The sequence below is a fragment of the Lissotriton vulgaris genome, chromosome 6, assembly GCF_964263255.1.
Source record: "Lissotriton vulgaris chromosome 6, aLisVul1.2, whole genome shotgun sequence".
Classification (NCBI taxonomy): domain Eukaryota; kingdom Metazoa; phylum Chordata; class Amphibia; order Caudata; family Salamandridae; genus Lissotriton; species Lissotriton vulgaris.
In genome coordinates, this window is record NC_141694.1 from 1,575,903,766 (window position 1) to 1,575,927,753 (window position 23,988).

Here is a 23,988-nt window from a genome sequence, read left to right on the forward strand (position 1 = left end):
AATTCTATTCAAGGAAACAACAAACAAATGAGTCTATTGACAACTATGTTTCTGCCTTGAGAGCATTAGCGGTTACATGTGACTTTGAACACATCAATTATGACCAAGTTCTAAGAGATCAGATTCTCATGTGTACCAACAATAAAAAGATACAACAGAGGTTATGGACAACTTATGACATGACTTTGAATACTGCAATTGAAATAGCCAAGTCAATTGAGCATTCTGAGAAATTTGTGAATGAAATTCGATCGCAAAACAACTATAAGTCAGATGTGTTGCTTCTTAATAAAGAAAATGACAAGCCAAAGGATTCAGACATGTATAGGAAAACTATTAATCCAAGGAATGATAACCAGTACAAGGGGGAAAATAGAAATAGATGGCAAAAACCTGAACAGAGAATGAATAGTTGGCAAAGATCGGATCAAAGAGCAAACAATTGGCAAAGACCAGATTCAAGAATGTATAATATGTATTGTTTTAGATGTGGTAGTGGTTACCATCTAGGAAACTCAAAGGCATGCCCGGCTTTAGATAAAGTATGTTCAAGATGTGAAAAAAGGGGCATTTTTCAAAAGTTTGTAGATCAGCACCAAGGAAAGTCAGTTTAATTCAAGATCAGGAACAAGAAGGTTCAAGTGATTGCGAATGTGATGTTAACACTATAATGTGCATAACTAAAGAACCTAAGGTCAAAAAATGTCCTTCTTGTGATATTATCATTAATGGAATATCTACCAAAGTTTTTGTAGACTCTTGCTCATGGTACACCATTCCACCTGATATTTTATTCAGATCCAATTGGCCTAGTGTTAATCTAATGCAACCAGATATTACACCAAGTGGCTATACTGGCCACAGACTGCAACTCATTGGTTACTTTGTAGCTGAACTCAAATTCAAGAGTCGTTCTACTTATGGGAAGGTATATATTACAAAATCTGGTGATTCATTATTAGGTTGGCCACACCAGGAACAACTTGGAATGAAACTTGATCCAAATGCTGATCCTCCTGTTTACTCAATTGATTCTGAACCAAGTAATTCTAATTCTGCATTAAGTAAAGAGAAAGAAGATATATTGATTTCAGAAATTAAAGGGAAAATTCCTAAATTATTTTGCACTGATTTAGGAAGGTATAAAGGATTTGAACATCGGATAAAAGTACATGCAAATGCCTTGCCTGTCCGTCATAAAGTCAGAAATGTTCCTCTTTCATATAGACAAAAATTAAAAGAAATCCTCAATGATATGTGTGAGAAGAAAATAATAGAACCAATCGAGTCATCCCCTTGGGTTTCTCCCATTGTGATTTCGATTAAATCAGGGGGAGATCTTCGTGTATGCATAGACCTACGCAGCTTGAATAATGCTATTTGTGTGGATTCACATCCTTTACCTAACCTACATGAGATGGCTTCCACTTTGAACAATGCTAAAGTATTTTCCTGTTTGGATTTGGCAAGCGTGTATCATCAGGTGGTTCTACATGAAGACTCAAGAGACTTAACTGCTTTTATTACTCCTGATGGTTTATATAGGTTTTGCAGGATGCCTTTTGGCCTAGCAAGTGCAGCTGCAGTATTTTAAAGGTTGATGAAAGAGACTTTAGTTGGTTTAACTGGAGCAATTGCATTTCAAGATGAGATTTTAGTTTTTGGGAAAGATGGTGTTGAACATGACAAAAATGTATTCAAGGTGTTAAATGCTCTGTCAGATAAAGGTCTAACACTTCGCGCCTCCAAGTGTAAGTTCAGGAGAGAAGAAGTGGAATATCTTGGACACTGCATTAGCTGAGATGGTATCAGACCTAAAACTTCACATTTGGAGAATATCAGCAAAGCACCTATCCCTCAGAACAAAGAACAGTTGGTAGCATTTTTGGGACTTGTCGAATTCTATGCTAAGTTTATTCATAACTATGCAACTGTAATTGAACCGTTTAGGTTGCTTTTAAAGAAAAATGCAAAATTTGAGTGGACAGATTCTATGACGGCAACTTTCAATGCTGTAAAGTCAATGATCATTAGTGCACCTTGTCTCAAACCATTTGTGATAGGGAAGAAATGTATTGTGATGGTTGATGCAAGTAATTGTGGATTGGGTGCCGTGTTGATTCAAGAAGAATGGGGTAAAGAATGGATTGTGGCATATGCTTCAAGGACGTTAAGGGATTCGGAACAACATTATTCTGTAATTGAAAGAGAACTTTTGGCATGTGTCTGGGGAGCGGAACATTTTCGACCCTTTTTGTGGGGAACGAAATTTGTCATTAAATCTGATCATAAACCTTTGGTGCACATATTGTCACCGGGTGGGGGACGTACACTCTCTTCTAGATTGGCAAGACTTTCTTCTAGAATACAAAATTTCCAATATTCTTTGGAATACATTCCTGGGAAGTCTAATGTTCATGCTGATTGCATATCAAGACTTCCATTGGCGTGCAATGGATCTGATGTGGTTGATAAAGATGAGTGTGAAGTTGCACATGTTTTCAATGATGTCAATTTAGTGTTTTGAGAGAATTCAGTAGTACAGGAAGAGACATGGGATGAAGAAATGAACAAAGATTTAGAACTCAAAGTAGTGAAAGAGTATATATTGAAGGGTTGGCCTGAAGGAGAGAACTTTACCGGAGGTTTAATGAGTTATCATAAAATTAAAAATGAACTGGCCATAGAAAATGGTATCTTATTAAGAGGTGATAAATTTATTCCACCTTTTGGTCTCAGGAAGAAGTTTCTTGATTTGGCTCATGAAGGGCATTTTGGTAAATCAATCACTAGAAGGCGTTTAAAGAACAACTTTTGGTGGCCTGGTATTGATTACTTTGTAGAACAACAAGTGAAATTGTGTGAATTATGTGCTAAGAGTGATAAAACAGCTAAGGCTTTGCCCAGTTTACCACAACCCGTTGAGTTACCTGTTTCACCTTGGAATAAACATGGCATTGATATTATTGGACCATTTAGTGTGTTGCCACAACAATATTCTTTTGGCATAGTGCTGATAGATTACTTTTCAAAATGGCCAGAAATAAAGATGGTCAAGGAGGTTACCAGTGATGTCCTTATACAATTCTTGGATGATGTTTTTTGTAGAGAGGGTATTCCTCAAGAGGTAGTAACGGACAATGGTCCACAGTTTGTTAGTAAGCAAATGGAAAGGTATTTTAGTAGGTGTGGTATTTCTCATAGAAGAATAGCAGTATTCGATCCAGAGGCTAACGGCCAGATTGAGAGATTCAATAGAGTAGTCAAGGAAGCCATTCAATGAGCTGTCAAAGGTGGTCCATGCTGGAATAGGGCGTTACAGTCCTACAGAACTGCTCCTAATGCAGTCACCTTATTGTCTCCTTTTGAGTTGCTGAGAGGGCGGAAACCCAGTACTAATCTTGTTCCTTGGTGGTTAAAGAACAAGGATAGTAGTCTAATTGATTTTGCAGAGGTTGATTTTGGGGAGATTCGCAAGAAAGTTGATGCCTATAAAGAGAAAATGAAGAATGATTTGTCAAAAAAAGAGACAAGAAATTGTGTTCCTATTAAAGTGGGAGATTTTGTGAGATTAAAAAAAGGTGGTTATGCACATAAGGGATTAGCTATGTGGTCTGATCCAATTGAAGTAGTTGAAGTATTTAAGAATGCTGTAAGAGTACTGGATGGAAGTGTTTGGCATTTTAGTAGAGTCTCAAGGTTTGATTATAGCAAGCACCTTTCTGAAGATGATTCATCTAATGTGTTTTTGGATGTTGATGATTCATCTAATGTGTTTTTGGATGTCAATACCAACAGTTCAGGATTGTCTGAGTCAACTGTTGTTCCTAGCAGTTGTGTTTCTAATGCACAAGAACTGTTGAGGGGTTCAAGAAGCCGCAGGGCCCCTGTACGGTTCAGAGACTTTATTCTTACTTAAAAAAAAAAAAAAAAGGAGGGAGGTGTGTGGTGTCGTGTTATTGTTTGGAATGACGCGCGTGTATGCACGCGCGTCATCCACAAACAATATGCGTGTCTGGTTGTTATTTGAATGTGTGAGTGTCGCGTGTTGTGTTTCGCGTGCTGTGTGTATGGAGATCTTGTGTCTCGTGTGCGTGTTGTAGTTTGAATGGATGTTGAATGTATTTAACGAGTAGTTTACAGTTTACCGGCATTCAAACCTGTACTCTCATCTAACTGCATGTGGAATAAAGCTTTCTTACTTTGTCAGCGGATTCTGCTACTTTCTTCCTGAAATATGATTGATATCCCTTCTTAACAGATTACATTTAAGATATGCTGCATTGTACATAAAACAATCAACAATAATGGCCCAACATATCTGGCAAAGAAACTAAGTCAATATCAACCGACAAGAACACTTTGCTCTGCAAATAAACACCTTCTGACAGTTCCTAAGGTCCGCACGGTGAAAAACGGTAACAGATCCTTTTCCAGAACCGCACCGGAGACATGGAATACCTTACCACTGCAACTGCGTCTTAAAACGAATCACAAAACTTTTCGTAAAGTCCTAAAAACATGGCTTTTCTAAGAAAGAAAGCGAAAACAAAAAAAAGCATTCTGCTCTGACTTGGCCCTCTTTTTCAGCTAGCGCTATGAGATCTACGGGTGAGATAGGTGCTTAATAAAAACCAATAAATACATACATACATACAAAGTGATCTAACTGAACCATTTGTTAGAAGATTTCCTTTCACTCTCTCATCCATTCAACCTTCCACCCATCTATTAATCCATTCATCTGTCCATTTCCATTCTTTCTTTTATCAACCCAACAGCACATACATGTATCCAGCAATTTATCCTTTCACTATTCATCTGAAAAGCAACAAGGGAGCTGTTTTCCTCCATGTCTTTGCTCCTGACCTTTTGCAGTCTGGGGGTGCTTGTACTTCACTTGGACAATGCCAGCTGATGGAGAGCGCTTTATTTGCTGTTGCCCCTTTATTTTGAGGACGAACTCTCTGTGTACTGCCCTTGCAGCGCTGAGCTGCAGCTTGTTCTGAGGGAATCCCGACGTAGGGACTACCCCGCTTTCACTAATTTCTTCGTGGAGCCCGCCCCACATGGCCGCTATATATGTTTCACATAGCAGGAGCCCACCCTGCTGCATATTCTAAACCGGAGGGAGCCTACCCCTCATTGCGCCTTATGGACTTGTATTTTTAAATTACGGGTGCCCACCCCGCCTTCTATTTTTAACCTTGAGGGAGTCTACCCCTCGTTTGGCACACCGAGAGATCACCGCTGGCCCGGAAACGCCCCCGTGCCGTCACTGGGAATGCTGCACTGGGATTGGATCCAGCACGGGACTTGCCTGGCAAAGGGAGGGCTCGCGGCCGGAGGGAAGGTTGGTTGTAGCTGGGGGAGGATGGGAGCCTACCCCACCTCCCCGAGTGCTGGAGAGAAGTCCCGGGTCCAGGAGGAGGCCCGGGTGAAGAACTGGGCTGCCATGGACATCGAGGCACACGCAGAGAGAGTCCTCGAGGAGAGGTGGGGGCTCTCCTGCCCATCCCGTGTAACCGAGCAGCGTGGAGTCCTCTTGTTGAACCCGGTGAATAATTGCTGGGTAGGGGGGCACGGTTGCATGGTGCTACCACTCCCCAGAGGGGGCAAGTGCATTTCCAGAGCCCCGGGTGGCTCCAAGGTTGGGGGCAAATTCTCTACCCTCATTGTGCCTACTTATCTAAGGCGCCAGCGCACGCCACCATCTGGGGGCCAGTTTCCCCCTCTTGATTTTTGGGCACCTAATTAATTCAGGAGCCAGAGTGCTCCCAGGGATATGTCTTATTCTTAGAGCCCCGTGGCTCCAACGTTGGACACATTTGTTTATAGAGGGCCAGTGAGAGCCCCAACCGCATTTTTGTTGCCAAAGCCTGAGAGCTCCAACGTTTGGTGGCACCTGTGATTATTTAAGGGGCCAGTGGGCTCCTGGGGCGCAGTTGATTTAGAGCCAGATGGCTCCACCACCCCTAAGCTGTTCCCAGATCCAGGGGGTATGTGTGTAGTAAGAGCCTAGAGGGCTCCAACGCGGTGCATAATTGATTTCAGAGCCTAGAGGGCTCAAAGGTGCAGTATTTAGTTCCAGAGCCAGAGGGCTCCAGCATTTGGCTCAATGTTGTTCCTGAGGGCCAGCGAGAGCCCATGCCACAGTTGTGACTTTCCCAGCTGCCCAGCACGTAGTGGGCAGCTGCACCGTTTAGGCTCCATTTGAGAGAGAGTCCCTGAGAGGGACAGAGGTGGCACAGAGGAGCCAGGCCTTCCACAGCTGTGCAGCACTTAGTGCCAGCTGCAGCGTTTAGGCCCTGTTCTTGTTTTCAGCTGCCCAGCAAGTAGTGGGCAGCTGCAACGTTTGGGTTTGCGCAGATGGCGCACCCCTGACTGGCTCTGCGTTGGCAGCGCGCCCTGACATTCTGGACACAGGGCATTTGAGCCCCTTCTTGAGATGGCCAGTTGGCCAGGGGGCTGAGGTGGGGATAGGGCGCAAGGCCCTAATGTGATTGATGTGTTCTAAATGTGGTGCTAGGAAATTTATTGTTTATAGTATGTTTTGCGCACCCTGTATCTGATACCTCTAAACTGTGGTTTATGATTATGAGGTTGTTTTACCTATGTAGGTTTATGCTAGTGAGATGATGTTTCACTCTGTGATTTACGCCCCTAATGTGAGTTATACATAGGAGGCAGGATCTAATGTGTTTAGACTAGTGAGAGATTGCCTACTGTATTTATACTGGTTAGGTCTAATGTGATTTATGCGTGATGTGCAATGCCGTTATGCCTGTGATGCCCCTAATGTAAATGATACTTAAGAGGTAGGGTCTAATGTGTGGAGACTAGTGAGAGATGGCATAATGTTTTTATGCTGGTGAGGTTGGCACAGAAAGTAATTCGCGCCTGAGGTGACTGTGCATAATGTAATTTATGTTACAGGTTGAGGTGGAGTACAGTGATTACCAGTAGTTACTGGTTGTAGGTTTATGATCTATTTTCTTGTACCAATTTCTGCTAAGTGTTGATCCTGACAGTGGCCCACGTGGCCCTGTCTTGTGTAAATAATGCCTTGTGAATATTGCCCGTACCAGTTGGCACAATGTATATTGTGTAATTACTATCTGATCTGTTTTGAGAATACAAAAGTTATTTTTATATAACCTTGTGTGGAGTTCTTTTTGTGGTGTGCCTGGGATGTTGTTGCTGTGTGCGTGCACAAATACTTTACACATTGCCTCCGGGATAAGCCTGTCTGCTCGTGCCAAGCTACCAAGGGGGTGAGCAGGGGTTGGCGTGTAACTCCCTTGCCCTGACTAGAGTGGTGGTTTCTGCCTGGCTTTGGCGCAAGCCTTAGCCAACCAGAAATCCCAGTTCTAACACTCATGAACTAGATTGTTCTGGAGTCGGGATTATGGCCTGCGCCGCGGCTCATGGGGTCCTGGGCAATTGGAACATATGGACTGCAGCCCATGACTTTCTGGCAGCAGTTATCTCAAAGAACACCCAAGTTGTCCTCTGATGGTGCTAGAGGCTCCGGCTGTTGGAGGACATGTGTGTCCTTTTCCATTGTTAAATTGGATGGCTGAAATGTTCACTGACAAAAACAACGACTTCCTGTTGGAGGCGGTTGGAACGTACTGTGCCTATACGCTGTTGGATTGAAGTTACCACTTTTTATGCTTCATAGACACGTATTGGTACGCTGACCTTTTTCCTTTCAATTGTTTCTTTCATTAACTCTACAAGTTACATGTGTTTTGACACTATACATCCCTGTTGGGTTTTCAAAACAATTTTTTGGGTTACTAATTTGGATTTTACTCCCAACTCTCCACTTTGGCGAAATTTTGAACTTGGTTCCATTTCATTCGAACTTGAACTCTGTGTTCTAAAAATTGTACCCGCTATTGTGCATTCTCCGATCAAGGGAGGGTGTAGTGAGGGCTGAGCCTTGTTCTTCACACTGTTATGTTAGCATGGGCTTATTAGAAGTTTAATCGCCATTTTTCCTTTTTGTTGCTTTTGCACACGACACTGCATATAACTGTGGTCCTGGGTCTCTGTGCACTGTTCTGTGTAGGAGCAGAATCCCTGTGGCAGTTCCTCTCCAGTCCTTGAAGTGGTGCTAAAGGTGCCCAGATAGCCAAAATCCAAAACTTGGGCTGTAAATATTTTTGGCTACAAAGTGCTCTGAGAACTAAGAGGAGACCAGGAGGTACCTGCTTATCGTTCTGCCCAAGGTGCATTATGGGTATGCCTGACTTTGCAGCAGCTTTCACTACACTACCACAGCAGCAAATCCTGTTCAGCAGTACTTTGCAGAAGGTGTATCCAGCCTTGTTGAGCCCGTGTTGGTTACAGCTTGCCGCTTCATTCCACTGGAGGTTTTTGGCTTCCAAAAAAGAGACTGAGGGGCTACACAGGCACCCTTGTACCATAGTGCAAAGATGCCTATTTTGCCCGCAGGATTGTTCTTGTGCAGGAAGGGGCCCCTTGTTTATTTATTTATTTTATTTATTTATTTGATTTGTATAGCGCGTTATAGCCACCGGGGCCTCTAAGCGCTGGTGTGTTTAGTGTGAGATGAATGAAAAAGTAAGAGTATGGATGAATTCTGGGATGATTAAGTCCAGTAATCTTCCTATAGATTTAAGAAGACCCAAAATGGGAAAAAGGGAATGTGAGGATCTGAATGATGAATTGAAGATTGGAAATATGGCCCTCATTGAAGTTTTCGTTACAGGAAAAAAGAATACCATGGATTTTTTCGAATGACTAGTAATTTATATCGATGGGTTAGAAAGAAATTGGAAACATGGCACATGAAATTTTAGGAAAGAAACGTTGATATTGAATTAATTTATGTTGAAAGGACACTCAGTAATGTTGAATATGATGTTGGGTTTTAATATCCTTATTATATGTAGAACCGGGGTATAGAAAGAATATGCTCCTTCTGAAAAAATTAGATAATGGAACAAAATTAAGACCCCAATGGTGTTCTTTATTTTATGTTCATCCCAAAAAGATGATGAAATATAGGTTTATTTTTGTCCTGCTTTATGTGTTTTTTAGGTATAAGTGGTTCTTAAAATTGTGGGAGAAAATATTGTTCATTCTCCTAAAGAAAGTGGTTGGTATCAATAAAATCCAATCGAAACGTATTGATGCACTTAAATATACTCAATCCAAATGGTTAAGGATACTGTGGATATTGATTTTTTTCTAAGATACCATGTATTGTGTCTATAAAAGGAACAAAACAGATTATTGACAAAAAGGCATATGTGTTTGTCTATTGTATTCTCCCAGTTCATGTTGATTTTATTGTGTTGAAAATGTTTTTATGAATGTTATACTTATGAAAATACTTTTTTAAAAGATGATATAGGAATGTTTTTTAACTTTGTAATAAGCGTATGTAATGTGATTCATATTAGGGCCTTTGATTGAAGCTATACATTTTTCAACCAATAAAGAAATCAATATTGTTTTGAAACATTATAGTGGGGATACTCACATTTTCCTGTGATCATATATGAAGTGTGAGTGGAGATGCAATCAGAGTGTAAAAGGTGTAGATGGTTTTGTATGTGTACCCAAAGTGAAACTTCTTTTTGACTTTATATTAGGCCTGGGCGAAGCACTCTGCTACGCTAGCGTAGTTTGCGAAGTGTGCGCAACTTCGCACTACGCGAGCTGCACGTAGCACAGTGCGAACACGCGTAGCGTAGCGTAGTGCAGCGGTCATTTTTTGCTTGCTCGCGGTCCTCAACACCAAGTTGCCGACCGCGAGCTAGCAAAATGACATCCTGGTGAGACTTTTTCCTCGTTCGCGATCAGCAACATCAAGTTGCTGATCGCGAGCGTGGAAAATAAACCTCCCTGCGAGATTCTCAATGCGGGGAGGTCTGTTTTCTCATTGCGAGTTGTCGAGTATGCTCACGACCGCTCGCGATGAGAAACTACCAGTCCACGTTGAGAAAGCTGCCGCTCGAGGAAAAATCTCCTCGAGCGGCAGATAACTAGAGCTCGCACTGTGCAAGATGCTGTTTTCAATGATTGCACAGTGCCGGATGCTTGTCCGCACTGTGCAATCATTGAAAACGGCATCTTGCACAGTGCGAACATGCTACTACACAGTTCGCGTAGTGCTACGCATAGCTCACGTAGTGCGACGTGCACTTCGCGTAGCTTCGCGAAGCGCTACTTCGCAAACTACGCCCAGCCCTACTTTATATTCTATGGGAGGGCACAGTCTCGCTGCTGGTATCCACTTTATCTCTTCAGTGATGTTTGTAGATTCTTGTTCCTGTTGAGTAGCCAGGGACCTTGATCTTCCTCACCCCTTCTTTTATTCTAGGCTGCCTACTTAAAAGGAAAGGTGGAAGAACAAAAGAATCATGAGTGGATATGTCTTCTACTTCATATAAAAATGCACAATACCATAATTAAAACAAAAGAATCAGGAGTGCATACGTCTTCCACTTCATATAAAAAATGCACAATACCATTATTAAAACTGTTACCGTGACAAAGGCTGACAATGTTATGTACCCTTCTTCCCTCTCACATGCACTGTTGATGTCCAAAAATTGCACTTATTTTACTATGGGGAAACAAACATAAAGAATAAGCACATAGTACTTCCCCTCCCAAAATTAACCTGTGTCAGTTATCTAAATAAGAATTGTCACATTTGATCAAGGGATGCCTTTATGAACCCAAGCAATGTCTTCCACACTGTTCCTCGTAATGGCAGACAGGAATGTAGGCATTATTCTAAGGTCAATAGATGAAGGCTAAAGTTAATGAGCCTCATGCTAATTTTTGGAGCAAGGACTCATTTAAATAAAGTACTGCGAACAACAGCTGGTCGTGTTCTATTGTTCTATTGTTCCTGTGTGTTCACTGTGAACTAAAATGCGCCGTTCGTTTTAGGGTTTTTCAAAAAATTGGGCTTAATTACTCTAAGTGGCATAATGGCGTAATGACAGGAATTTTGCATAAAGCATAATGTGAAATTTTCTTGAAGCTGCGGGAATTGCGCCAGCATACTTTCATTTTTTCTTAGTCTACTTCAGAATTGATCGTGTGATAAATAGAATCTATTCAGAGCTTTCGTCAAACAAACTGCAGATTTTGGTGCTTATAGCACTGAAAGACACTTGTTATGGTAAGTACAGTAGTGTTTTCCCCTATTTAATTCCCTCCTTTTTGACCTGCTGACATTTTTTTTGAAGAGTGAGGTATTTAGGGCACCCGGTAGTTACTTGGGGGCAGATGTATCAAGCTAATTCCGGCCTTAGCGAATCGCAAAAGGCTTTTTAGCATTTTTTGATATGTATTAAAATCGCAAGTAAGGAATCGCAAAATTTGCGATTCCTTATTTTGCTTAAGCATTTAAGGAATCGCAAATTTTGTGATTTCTTAAATGGGATGTACGTAGCTTTTCAAAATTGCGATTTTGGGTTAAGAAATCGCAAATTACCACCAACTTGTAGTTGGTGGTAACTTGCGAATTCTTTTAAAAATGCCCTATTTGGCATCTGTGAAGGTGGCAAGTGATGCACATACATGCCCATAGGCATGTAGATTTCAGGGGTCCAGCAGGGTGTCTTTGAGACACCCCTGCACCCTTGAAATTATTCTCAATTTGCGATTAGCAAATTGCGAATCACAAATTGAGAATATTTTCACAATCATTCCTATGGGCCTCCTGGCCCATAGGAATGCATGGGAAATCATTCCTTAATTGCGAATTCGCAAAATGCGAATTTGCAAATAAGGAAGACTAAGAAATCACTAAAAAATAGAGATTTTCTACATACATTCCATTTTGCGATTTCTAAATAGCGATTCCTTAAAAATCGCTATTTAAAAATCGCAAAATGGAATCTCAATACATCTGCCCCTTGGTCTGGTAATACCACACAATTCAGAATTCTGGCCCACGGGCAAACAGGAGATTGCGCGAGGGTCAGAAAACAACCTTTACACTCATATAAATTGGGCCTATCTGTGCATTGTTAACATTACTTAACACAGAATGTTTTGTAAGTAATTATAATTTTAGAATGCCTGAGATTCAGTTTTCACAGCCATCTGTGCCTGACATGGGAGAAGCAAACATGGACATATGGGAGAAGTAGACATGAGCATACATACCATGTGATTTTAGCACGAGAAAATACCAAAGTCATAACATTAGGGCAAATGAGCATGGTGACGTGGGCATTCGCTTGGACAATGTGTGCGATCTATCATGACAAAGTTCTTGTGTGACAAAATATAATATAGCTGCATTTACTACATGTATTTAAGTAACTTTTATAAATGTAGACACTTCTTGGCCATGTGCTCTCATTTATTCTTTATGGACAACACCATAACAAATAGACAACATGTTTATGAGACGTCTCATTAAACAGAAGACATGAGACAACAAGACTTGCCCATCTCAGACAAAGGAGTACAATTTCTATATGAAATGTTCTACTGTTATGCTTCTGCTCATTTGTCTCCAACTGAGCATGGAGACTGGGTTGCGCTCAGGACATTTCTGTGAGGTGGGCTGAGCCAAGTAGAGTGTATCATGGACTTGGGAGACACTAGTAGCTAGATTCATCATAGTGCCGTTTTGCGAGTCCTTAATAGCGATTATTAAGGAATCGCTATTAAGGACTTGCAAAACGGGATTCATGAAGGTATCGCTAAATAAATTGCGATTCCTACACATTCCTTATTTGCGATTAGCAAATTGCTAATCGCAAATAAGGATGCGATTTCAAGGGTGCCAGGGGTGTCCAAAGGACACCCTGTAGCACCCTTGAACTGTAATCTACATTGGTGTTGCGCACACACATGTCCAAAGGACATGTGTGTGTGTAACATGCAACTTAGAAAAATGCATTTAAATGCATTTTTCTAAGTTTTCGCTATTTACCACGAGGTTTGACCTCGCGGTAAATAGCGGCCCAAAATTGCGATTTCGCAATTTTAAAATGGTTCATGAATTGCATTTAAGGAATCTTAAATAGAGATCCCTTAAATGCAATACCTCGCAAATGTGCGAATTCTTTATTAGTGAATTTTGCATTTGGGATGATGAATCCCAAATGCACAAATTGCACTCGCAAAGGGCCAGATTCTCAGAATCTGGCCCTTTGCGAGCGCAATTAAGCTTGATGAATCTGGCCGTAAATCACATCCGTTGCCTTCAGGCATGCCCAGCACGGAGGCCCTCCAGGGTTTCTTGAACCTCCTAGTTCAATGGAATGAACCCTAATTGCTTAGCAGTACCTGTTGATGTCTGATTAGGTGGCAAGCAGGCGTAAGGATTTGACGCAGCGGCGACGTAAAAGTGACTCCGTGAAATCTTGTAGATTTCACTGCGTCAATTTTACGGGGCTTCCTTGCGACGGCCCTGCATACATTGGGGCAGATTTACAAGCCCCTTGCGCCACTTTTGCGTCACTTTTAGCATGGGAAAAGTGACGCAAAAGTGGCGCAAGGGGCTTGTTAATAAGCCCCGTTATACTCGACGCTAGTATAATGCAGCGCAGGGCTTTACAACGTGACGCATCTAACTAGATGCGTCACGTTGCAAGTATGTCGCATAGTGGCGCATTGTTTACGCCGCCCCTGCGTCACAAAAGTGATGCAACGGCGGCATAAAAGTGTCACAAAGGGCTTGTCAATCTGCCCCTATGTATTTTGACGTGCAAGGATGACCTAGGAGTGAACTGCAGGTGGTGTGAGCCCCTGCTCCCAGTCTGTAGCCATGTCAAAGAACACACCCAGAGAGTCGCAGTTGTGACCATTGTATTTATGAAAATAACCTGTCCTGGTAAATAAAGATGCAACTACATGTAGGGGTTTTCTTTCGTTTTTCTTTTTTTCCGGTGTTCAAGCAAAAGGGGCGCCTGCTGTTTGAGCGGTGGCTATTTTATGATAACGCACACCGCGGATGCGGTCCTGTTCTCCTCGGTAAGCAGAACCATTCTGTATATCAAGGGCAGTACATTTATTTAGCTGTAAGCACCCACACCTTCATCTGTGCACCTCACTGTGACAAACTACACAGCACTAGGCCGCAGAGGAAACTATCAAAATGTGTTACCTTGCGGATAATCACACGCCCGCCCACAAAATCAAGTTGATAAACCTATGCAGATACGAATAGCAATGGCTTGATGCTCTTGTTTCTAGGCCCATTTTCCGTAGCTCTTACTTATTTGAGGTAACTCGGAATTAAACTATTCAAATTATGAAACTGTGTGAGTTGGTATAAAACGCAGCAAAATATGATCCCTGATGATCGTATTTCATTGCATGCCTGCAGTGATTATAACCGGATGCCGCGATAGAATATTTTTCCAGATCTTTATTGCTAAACACTCACGTCATCACTGTAGTATATAGGCCGCGACAGCGTTCAGTGATAGGCCAATGTTGGCGCGCACGTCATCTCCAGTAGTTGGATTCACTCCTTGAATGATGCTGGTATTTTTCCTATTTAAAAGTTAGTAGTTTGTGCGAAAGGTGATGAGTAGCACTAGCGAAACCCCATCCATTGTTATTCGAACAGACTTGATGGTTCTCTTTGTATGTATCTATGTGGTATTTGTACATTGCCAACCGAAGTAAAATCCAGCAGAGAGTAAGTCGTTTTAAATTCTATTATATTGCTAAAAACCTTTGTTTTGTTGCTGACCCGATTTCAGCAATCATCGCCAGTTTCTCAGCAGATTTTTTGTTAAAAATATTATCCAGAGTTCTATTTGTTTTACCAGCCAGTACATCTATGGAATTGCATCTTGTTTCCTTATTTGAAATCGGCAAGATGTTCAATGTAAATGGCGACCACGATCAGTACATTTTATCTTCCTTGTCTGATTAGCAAGTTCTGAGAGAGTGCTTATTACTAAAAACCTTGAGGCCAATCATAAACTGCTATTCCAACATTTCTGGGCTCAGCCATAGCTCATAGGACTCGCAGCACCTCATAGATGCCAGACCACATACTGAAAGCACTGCTAGGTCTTGCCAGTGGTATATGATGGTGCGGGGTCACCCTTTCAATGGATACTTAACTAGAGGTGTCCCTGGCCAGCACATTTCTACCTGAGATGAAAGTATCCTCATCCTTCTGTCCTTGTGTACAGTTAACTATTTTCAATAATGTTGGCATCAATGTTAACATAAATCTAACTAAATGGATTGATGCGCATGAAAAAACACAACCAGCAGCAATTCCAGTGCGTGTGACATTAATGTTATATAACATGCAATCACAGACATTCACGGTGCATATTCGTGAATGGTTGTTCTAGAGTGCATTAGCAAATTGCAGACATGCTTACTGATTTTGCCAATGCCTATTTTTGTTGTCGTGTGGGTTCCCATTCGGTTACAATGCACTAACACAATAACAATCATAATTGTCATTTGTATTGTTGGGTTGCATTTATATAGCAGCAAATCTACCATTACTATGACATTGCAATGCATTCCAATAGTCAAGGTTAACTTTCCAAACATTTCCTTTGCAGACTGGTGTCTGATACAGTAAGTAAATTTTATTGTATATAGTTAATTAAAACCTTTACAATATTGTTCATATAAAAAAGCAACTTGTACTTTAAAATTAAAGTGTACAAACTAGAGATACATTAAAATAGAGAAACTTTCTAAAATGTCTGTGTACATAGTGATTTTGCAGTTGTACTTGCACTTCGCACAGTCGGATTCGGACCTTTGCCGTCCTTTACCTCAGTGTTCATGATTAGCTGAAGTGCCTTTTGGCAAAATCTAGCGGCCCTACAAGCTGTCTGCAGTTTGTAGCTGTTCAGGGCCAGCATGACGGCCGGGCGGCATGATCTAATTTGAGAAAGACGAAAAACATGAAGTAGGTAATAACGTCTCAAATTTGTTAAAGATGGGCAAATATACAATATGTGCATCAAGGATTCTTCCATTTCCCCACATAGTCTACAGAAGGGTGTCGGCCATGTTTGCTTCCATGCAGGTGTGTGATTTCTTAATATAGTGGTTCCCAGCCGTAATTTTAAAAGTATTTTTTGAGCAGGTGGGGATATATGGTTGACTAAATATGGTTGTGGCTCCGGCTTCCCATATGTGGCCAACACAGTCCATCCATGATTTTTATTTGCTGTGGCAGCTTTATCTGTTGTCCATGATATTTGCTTTGCTGCTGCGTTAATCTCTTTTTTAAACTCCACAAATGATTGATTTGTGTTCCATGCCTTTTCCATATTAAGGCTTGAGACAGTGTTCTCCCATACCATTTTCCATGAGTTTTCTTGTCTTTTTCTGGTTATTTATCTCAGTCCAACAATGGCCCATAAGGGTGTCCTCTTCAGCAGCTCTTAGTTTCCAGCATGTTTTTAATATGGCTGCTTCTCTGATTTGGTGCTGGTTTAGTGGACCAAATTCCAAGCGGATCTGGGATTGAGATACAAACCTCGGAATATGAAAGATGTATTTGAACAACGCTGATTGTTGTGTGTTCAAAAAGTTAGCATCTTTTTCCTTGTACAACTCCGATCCATACGCGAGAGATGGGAGAAATTTTGCAGATATTATCTTCAACAAATGCGAATTGGATGGACAATTCATGTTTCTTTTTAACAAGTTTAGGGCGAAGCGTAGTTTGATAGTCTGTGCCTTTCTGTAAGACTGATGATCTTTCAGCGACCACCTAGCATCGACTACAACTCCCAAGTATTTGTACGTGGGGGTCTGCTCTAATGATTGCCTGCAATTTGCCATTTAAAGGATTTCCTCCCTGGCCGAGAGGCAAAACAGACAATCTTCGTTTTTTATAATTAATTTGGAGCCCTTGTGCACAGATGTAATCGTTGAGCTTTGTGATGGAACGTTGAAGGCCCAACGGGGTCTGACTGCAGAGTACGATGTCATCTGCGTACTGTATGCTCCTGATTTTGTGGTTGGCTAGCTTTGGTGGATCACTTTCTATTTCCGCAATGCACTTGTCCAGGTCTGCTGTGAAAATATTTAAGAGCGTTGGTGCCAATACACAGCCCTGTTTGGGGCCAACATGGGTGAAGATTTTACCTGTCGTTCTATCGCCTTTGGCTAGTTTTATTCTAACCCAGGTATTTGAGTATAGGTTTATAATGGCCAACAGCAGCTTTGTTGTTATTCTCCAGTTGGCCATCTTTCGCCATAATGCCTCCCTCGGAACTGTGTCGAACGCTGCTTTGAAGTCTACAAGCATGTGTACAGTTTCACTGAGTTTTCCCTACTTTTTTCCACCATGAGATTTAGCGCCAGCAGGTTGCATGATGTACTGGTTCCTGGCCTGAATCCTGTCTGCGTGATCGGCAGAATCTTATTCGCACTCACCCAATCTTCCAGGTCCCTCAGAAGATTCGAGGCATAGATTTTGGCCTCGACATCTATGAGTGCAATGAGGCGGTAATTGCTTGGGTCGGACCTTGAGCCTGCCTTAAAAATAGGATGTAATATGCTACCTCTCCATGACTCAGGAATGTTTCCCGTTTGAAATACATCATTATATAGTGGGGTGAGGTATTCTGCCCAAAACTGTTGGTCTTGTTTGAACAAACCGTTCGGTAGGCCATTTGGGCCTGGGGCGCCTTTGGACCTCAAGTTTTTAAGGACCATTGCTACCTGAGATGGCGTTATCCAGTTTCTGTGTGATTGTGGCTCCACTTCTTGGGTGTTTATTAGTAGTGAAGTCTGCTGGTCAGTGCACCAAGCCGGGATATTTTTCCTTTGGGATTGCTCGATGTGTTGTATCCAATCTCCCTCGAGAATGTTTGCATTGAAGACCTGTGCCGCTCACTTTGCCACTTTGTTAATTTCAGCCCCAAATTTCCCGTTGTTATTAGATTTACTAGATGCTAGTAGGGATTGCCAGATGTCATTTTGGTATTTCGCTTTTTCTAACCACACTTCTTTTTTGTAGTTTTGTCTCAAGCTATAAATTTGTTTGCCAATATCTTCACCCTTTGACTTGGCTATTGCATGTAGCTTTCTGATTTCTCGATTGAGTGACCTTTTCTTACGCAATATTGGGCCAAAAGGCACCAGCGGTGATTTTCCAGTTTTCCTTTTAACGATATGGGTTTGAGTCGAAAATCTCTCCATTAAATTTGTGATCAGATTTTCCCAGTTGTCCCGGAGGGCGGATGCATCTGCTTCGGACCCTTCAGTGTGTACTTTTTTCACGTACATCATTATTTCTTTGATGTTGTTGCCATTCCAAACTAGTCTCTTAAGATTGTAGAGACTTGGAGGTTCGATCAGTGCTTTGCATGCGGTGGCCCTTTTGTATTGGACACTGAATTCGAAAGCTTGTAGGCTGTGGTCGCTCTCAGTTTGTGGATGATTTTGAAACTCACAATAGTTTGCAGGGTCTCTAAGTCCACCATAGTGTAATCCAGCACTGATTGAGCCTGTTTAGCAATTCTAGTGGGGGCCGCTGGTTGATCTTGTGAAAACCGGCCGTTCAAAGCAATCATTCCGAACTCGGCAAACATTGATGCACACTGTAGACCGAACTTATCCTTTTTCCGGTGATTTGTATTAATGCTTGGGATGAATATGCCGTTCTATTTGTTATGAGTCATGGTTTGGGCCTGGTCCTTTTCAAGCAAGAACATGTTTAAATCGCCTGACACAATCAGCCCTGCCTGTGGGTAGACAGATTGCATAGATTTGATGAAGGCTTTGAGAATCAAAATCATTTCCACTTTGTTCCTAGAGTCTGGATGTAAATATACGTTACAGATTATCATTAGCGAGGAATTTTGCGCACTCTGTGTGCTTTTGCACGGGTCTTTCTTTATATCAAGTTTAATGCACTGGATCCATTGTTGTCCTGTGTCAATGGTGAAGGGAGTTCAAACAATGCTAGTGTTGAGGTAGATGGATAAGCCTCCCGCTGCTCTTCCCAAGGGGCCTCTTTTAATCGCTTGTAGTTGAACTTCCTTAAAACCATCTATGTGGTGGGGAGCCATTAACCAGGTTTCTTGAAGTAGAATGATGTCAAAATCTTTTAAAAATGCCATTAATTCTACGTCATTAGTTTTGCCCCCCAGGACCATTGATATTCCACGAACAGGCTCTCAGAGTCGGTTTTCACGCTTCCGCCATCCTTGCCACTGATATGTTTCGTGTTGGGGCTAGGATTGACCGTACCTCTTTGGACCCCCCCTAGCTGATACAGTTTTGTGAAGGTTTCTATTCAGTGTGAAGACATTATTGATCTTCTGGCCTGATCTGATCTTCTTGAAACCATTCTTATGACAAGCATATTGTATTTTTTTCAATTTGCTAAGACAGGTTAGAATCCTTGCCTGGATGAATTAGTCTTGCATCCTTCGGAAGAGAAATAAAATATGTTCTGTAACACCTAGCAATACAAGTATCAATTCTCAAGGGATGCATTTTCCTGGTTTCCTTTGTATGCAGTCGCTTGTGGCACAAGATTGGCAAATGAGAGGAAATTATCTGTGAGGTGGGTGTCTAAGTTTTTGGCCTCACACTTTTGTGCCTGAGGCTGGGCCTGTTCAGCCTGATGCAGATAGCTCTGTTAAAAATTGGGTCTCTAGTTGGCAGAGGTTTGCACCCTGTCCTATAAGGGGCCACAATCCTCGTCAGGGTAAGCTAGATACAGACTTTGAATTAACCTGTGCTCACCATCTGGTAGCTTGGCACAGAGCAGGCATGCTTAATTTAAGAGGCAATGTGTAAAGTATTTGTACAACACACAAACACACACACACACACACACACAGTAGCACAATGAAACCCCAATAAAAAGACTGCACATAGGTCTATAGGTTTAGAAGAACAGAAAATATTTATCTGGAAAACAAGCTCAAAGCAAAAATCCAATACGTAGAACCAAAGATATTAATTATTAAATAATAAACCAAAAATAATGCTTGTAGTAGTGCTAAGGGCTTACTTGAGGTCACGCTAGATTGGGGAAAATGCAAAGTTTAGGCTGACCATGATGGAGGGCAGGCCGGCTACATTCAAGACTTGATGCGAGGAGTCGAAGAGCTGTTAGATAGCAGTCGATCCTGCTCAAGCCCGTAATTCTCAAACTCCTTTATGATGTAGGTGCTGCATTGAAATCGAGCCACGCTGTTCGTCTGCGTCAAGTTGCGCAGTCTGTCAAGTTGATGTCGCCGATTGGGTTCTGCTTTGGTGTCAAAGAACAATGCATCAGTTCCGGTCGTCGCAAGCTGTTTTGGTGCATAAACAGCTGCAGAACTCAATTCTGAAGACCTGGACTATAAAGGGCACCTCGGGCATACATGACTCAGGCCAGTTCAGTCCAGCAGCACCAGTAGAATTGCAGGAAGTCTTTTATAACCCTGAGACTTCAGAAAATAGGAGGCAAGCCAACAAACCCGTAAGGTCAGACTAGGTTCAGGTGAGATGGGTCCAGTCCTTGTCCTCAGCATGGCAGATGTCAGCAGGGCACCTCAGCACAGCAATGAAGCAGTTCCATAGAACAGTCAGTCAAGCAGAGTGGCAATCCTTGTAGCACAGCAGTACTTACTCCTGGCAGAGTTTTTCACTGTTCTAGCAGTGTACCATCTTGGTAGGGCCAGAGTCCCAGTAATTATACCCAGATGTGTCTTTGAAGTGGGGGTGACTTCAAAGCAGCTCTTTGAAATGTGCACAGGTCCCCTTTCACCCTAGCCCCATCTGCCAAGCTATCCGTGGGGGGTGGGGGTAATTAGCCCCTTGTTAGCTCCCACTCCCCTCTCCTGCCTAGGAAGGCTGTCATAATGCAGATGAATGCAGATGAGACCTCTGTCACACACTCTATTCCTATGTTAGTGGCTTTCTAGAGGGAATGTACAAAGGGTAGCTGTCACCCAGCCCAGATGTGTATTGGAGACAGCGTGCAAGTCACATAGAGCAGTAAGAGCAGAGAGATGTCCACTTTATGAAAGTAGAATTTCTGAAATAGTAATGTTAATACCAACTTTACCATTAAAGAGAATTTATCATTACAATTCCAAAGATATGAAACATGATGTAGCAACTCCTTACTTGTCAGGAATTACAGCTTAAAAGTGCTTAAAGGAATTTCCAGTGCTGGCCTATGACAGGAGCATGCCTCAGAGTAGTGAAAGACAAATGTAGCTGTTAGTCACTAATAGGAGATGTCAAGTTTAACAGTGCATGTACTATCTTTCATGTACACAGCACCCTGCCATTGGGCTACCCCAGGCCTACCTTTAGGGGAATATATGTGTAATAAAAAGGGAGTTTAAGGCTTGGCAAGTGATTTTAAGTGCCAAGTCGAAGTGGCAATAAACTGCATACACAGGCCCTGCACTGGCAGACCGGAGACAGGTTTGAAAGGCTACTTGTGTGGGTGTCACAACCAGAGCTGCAGGCCCCCTAGCAGCCTTTGGATTACAGGCTCTGGGTATATGTTTACTACACTACAAAGGATTTATGAGTTAACTAAATATGCCAATCAGATATATACCAAAGTCATTCTGTTTTAGGGGAGATGCACATAAACGTTTGCACTGGTTAGCTGCTGTTAAGTGCTCAGAATTCGAAGTCCCAGTGGCAGCTGTAACAAAAAAAGCATGGTGGGGCGGGTGGAGGGTTTGCGCAGGTAGGGTTCGGGATTTGCACAGAAGAGTCACGCAATGTGTTAGATATCTATATTTATAAAAGCAAAAGTATGTCTGTCTGTCTGTTTGTCCTTTATGCATTACTACACCATTCATCCTATCGCCATGAAACTTTGGGAAGTTGTTGAGTACACTCCCGCGAAGGTTTCTGTCAAAAATATATTTTTTAAATCGGCCCTCGGGGCCCTCATAATCTTTCGAATACTGAAATAGACAGCGAATTTGCGAGCATCGTCAACAGTTATGACCACCAAACGGAAATCGATTGGTCAATCTACATCAGAAGCACAAAAGAAAAAGGCATTACGAGCTTCAGAAACAGACGAGCAATGGGAAGCAAGATTAGAAGCTGTTTGAATACAAACTGCTCAAGCCCGTAATTCTATAACGAACGAGCAGAGAGAATCAAGATTGGAAGCCGATTGAGTACGCACTGCTCAAGCCCGTTCTTCTCAAACGAACAAGCAACGAGAATCAAGATTGGAAACAGATCGATTACGCACTGCTCAAACCCGCTCGAATGAAACAGGAGAGTAACCAGAATCAAGATAGGAAAACAATCAATTACGCACTGCTCAAGCCCGCTTGAATGAAACAGGAGAGCAACCAGAATCAAGATTGGAAACCAATCGAGGACGCACTGCTCAAGCCACACTTAGAAATGTTTTCGAAAATAAAATGAATACGTTTCAATAACAAAGACACAATGTAAATTTAATGTTATCATAACGAGTTTCCTTGAATTTCCTTTCTTCTGAGATCGCAGCAACGCGTGACGGGTAAGCTAGTACTATATAAAAACATTTACCGTTAGCCACCGGCAACCTTCAGCATTACACCGCATCTCTCTTCCTGCCTGGTCCCAGTAGCCCCTGCTGGGCCAGACTCCCATCTAATCCCTGTGTTGCAGAGTAGAACAGGGATTGGCTTGAGCGGGCCATAAAGATGCTCCCCTCAGGCCAGGGAGTCTCTGGGGTGTCTCCAGCCCGGCTGCTCAATGCAGCTGGGCTGGAGAAAACCTAAGTGTGCATGTGTGTTTTGGTCACCCTGAGATGGCCTGCCTATCACACATGAGCACTTACGGAGTGCAAACGCACTCCTCCTCCCCACTCCCATGCCTCACCCCCTCCCTACAGCGCTGGCCAAGAGCCAGAGAATGCAAAATAAAATGATGCAAGAACATTCTTTTATTTTACATTTGCTGTCTCTGAGCCAGGCAGTGGGGTGGCGATCCTTTGCCACTGTGGAGGAGCCCCCCCCTGCAAAGGGCAACAAAAAGATACAACAAAAAATGATGGTAAGCAGACAAAACATTGGGGGAAGACCACCCTAAGGATGACAGTTCTAACAGGATCTGAAAAGGAGAACCCAAACATGCAAGATCAGCATCAATTTAATAAGTAAACTTATTTAAGCACACTGTACATATGTTAGAACTGGGGTCTCTAGTTGGCTAAGGTAGGTATGTTAGGCCAAATAGGGACCCCTGCTTCTAAGTCAGAGAAAAGAAGGACACCTTTTCAGATAGCCCCTGCTCACCCCCTCGGTAGCTTGCCACGAGCAGCCAGGCTTATCTCGAAGGCAAATGTGTAAAGTATTTGCAATCACGCTCTCAGTAAACCAATGATGACACTACACATGGACTCCACATGAGTTTCAATAAAAAAAATGATATGTTTATATATGATGAGACTGACGTAAATAATTAATTTACTCTCTTAATTTTTATGCAGGTAAGTACTTAATCAATAATAACTCAATCGGAAAGAAAGAACCAGAGTCCGTGGTGTTAGAGTTCTTAAGGGTTTTATTCCTCAAAAAGGAATGGTCAGGACCATAATATCATGATCTTCCCACCGCAGGGGTGGAAGAAGGGATAGAGCGCGCTACATTTTATTGACAGTACATAGCTTATATACTTAATTCATGTCATAAGAAACAGTATAGTAGGCGTAACAGCTGAGAGAAGACAAGATAACAGTATACACGTGTTACTAGTACGTAATCAAGAGGCGTGGACTAGGCGTGAACTGGAGGTGTGTGCTAGAAACGTCACAGGTAGGTGTCACAAAGGGGTGGCACTAACAGAAATGTTGCAATGTCAGCAGAAATCGGAAGCTTGGATGCGCGTGCAGCTGCATGACGTGTGATTGGAGGGGTGCAGGGGACTTGACATTTACACTGACGGAAAGAGACAGAAGTCTGGCATGTCAGATCAACTTGTACTTCTATCATATCTGATATCTGATGTTTAGGAACCATATTATCTGGACGGAAAGGTCTCTAGGGCAGAAGCTATTCTATA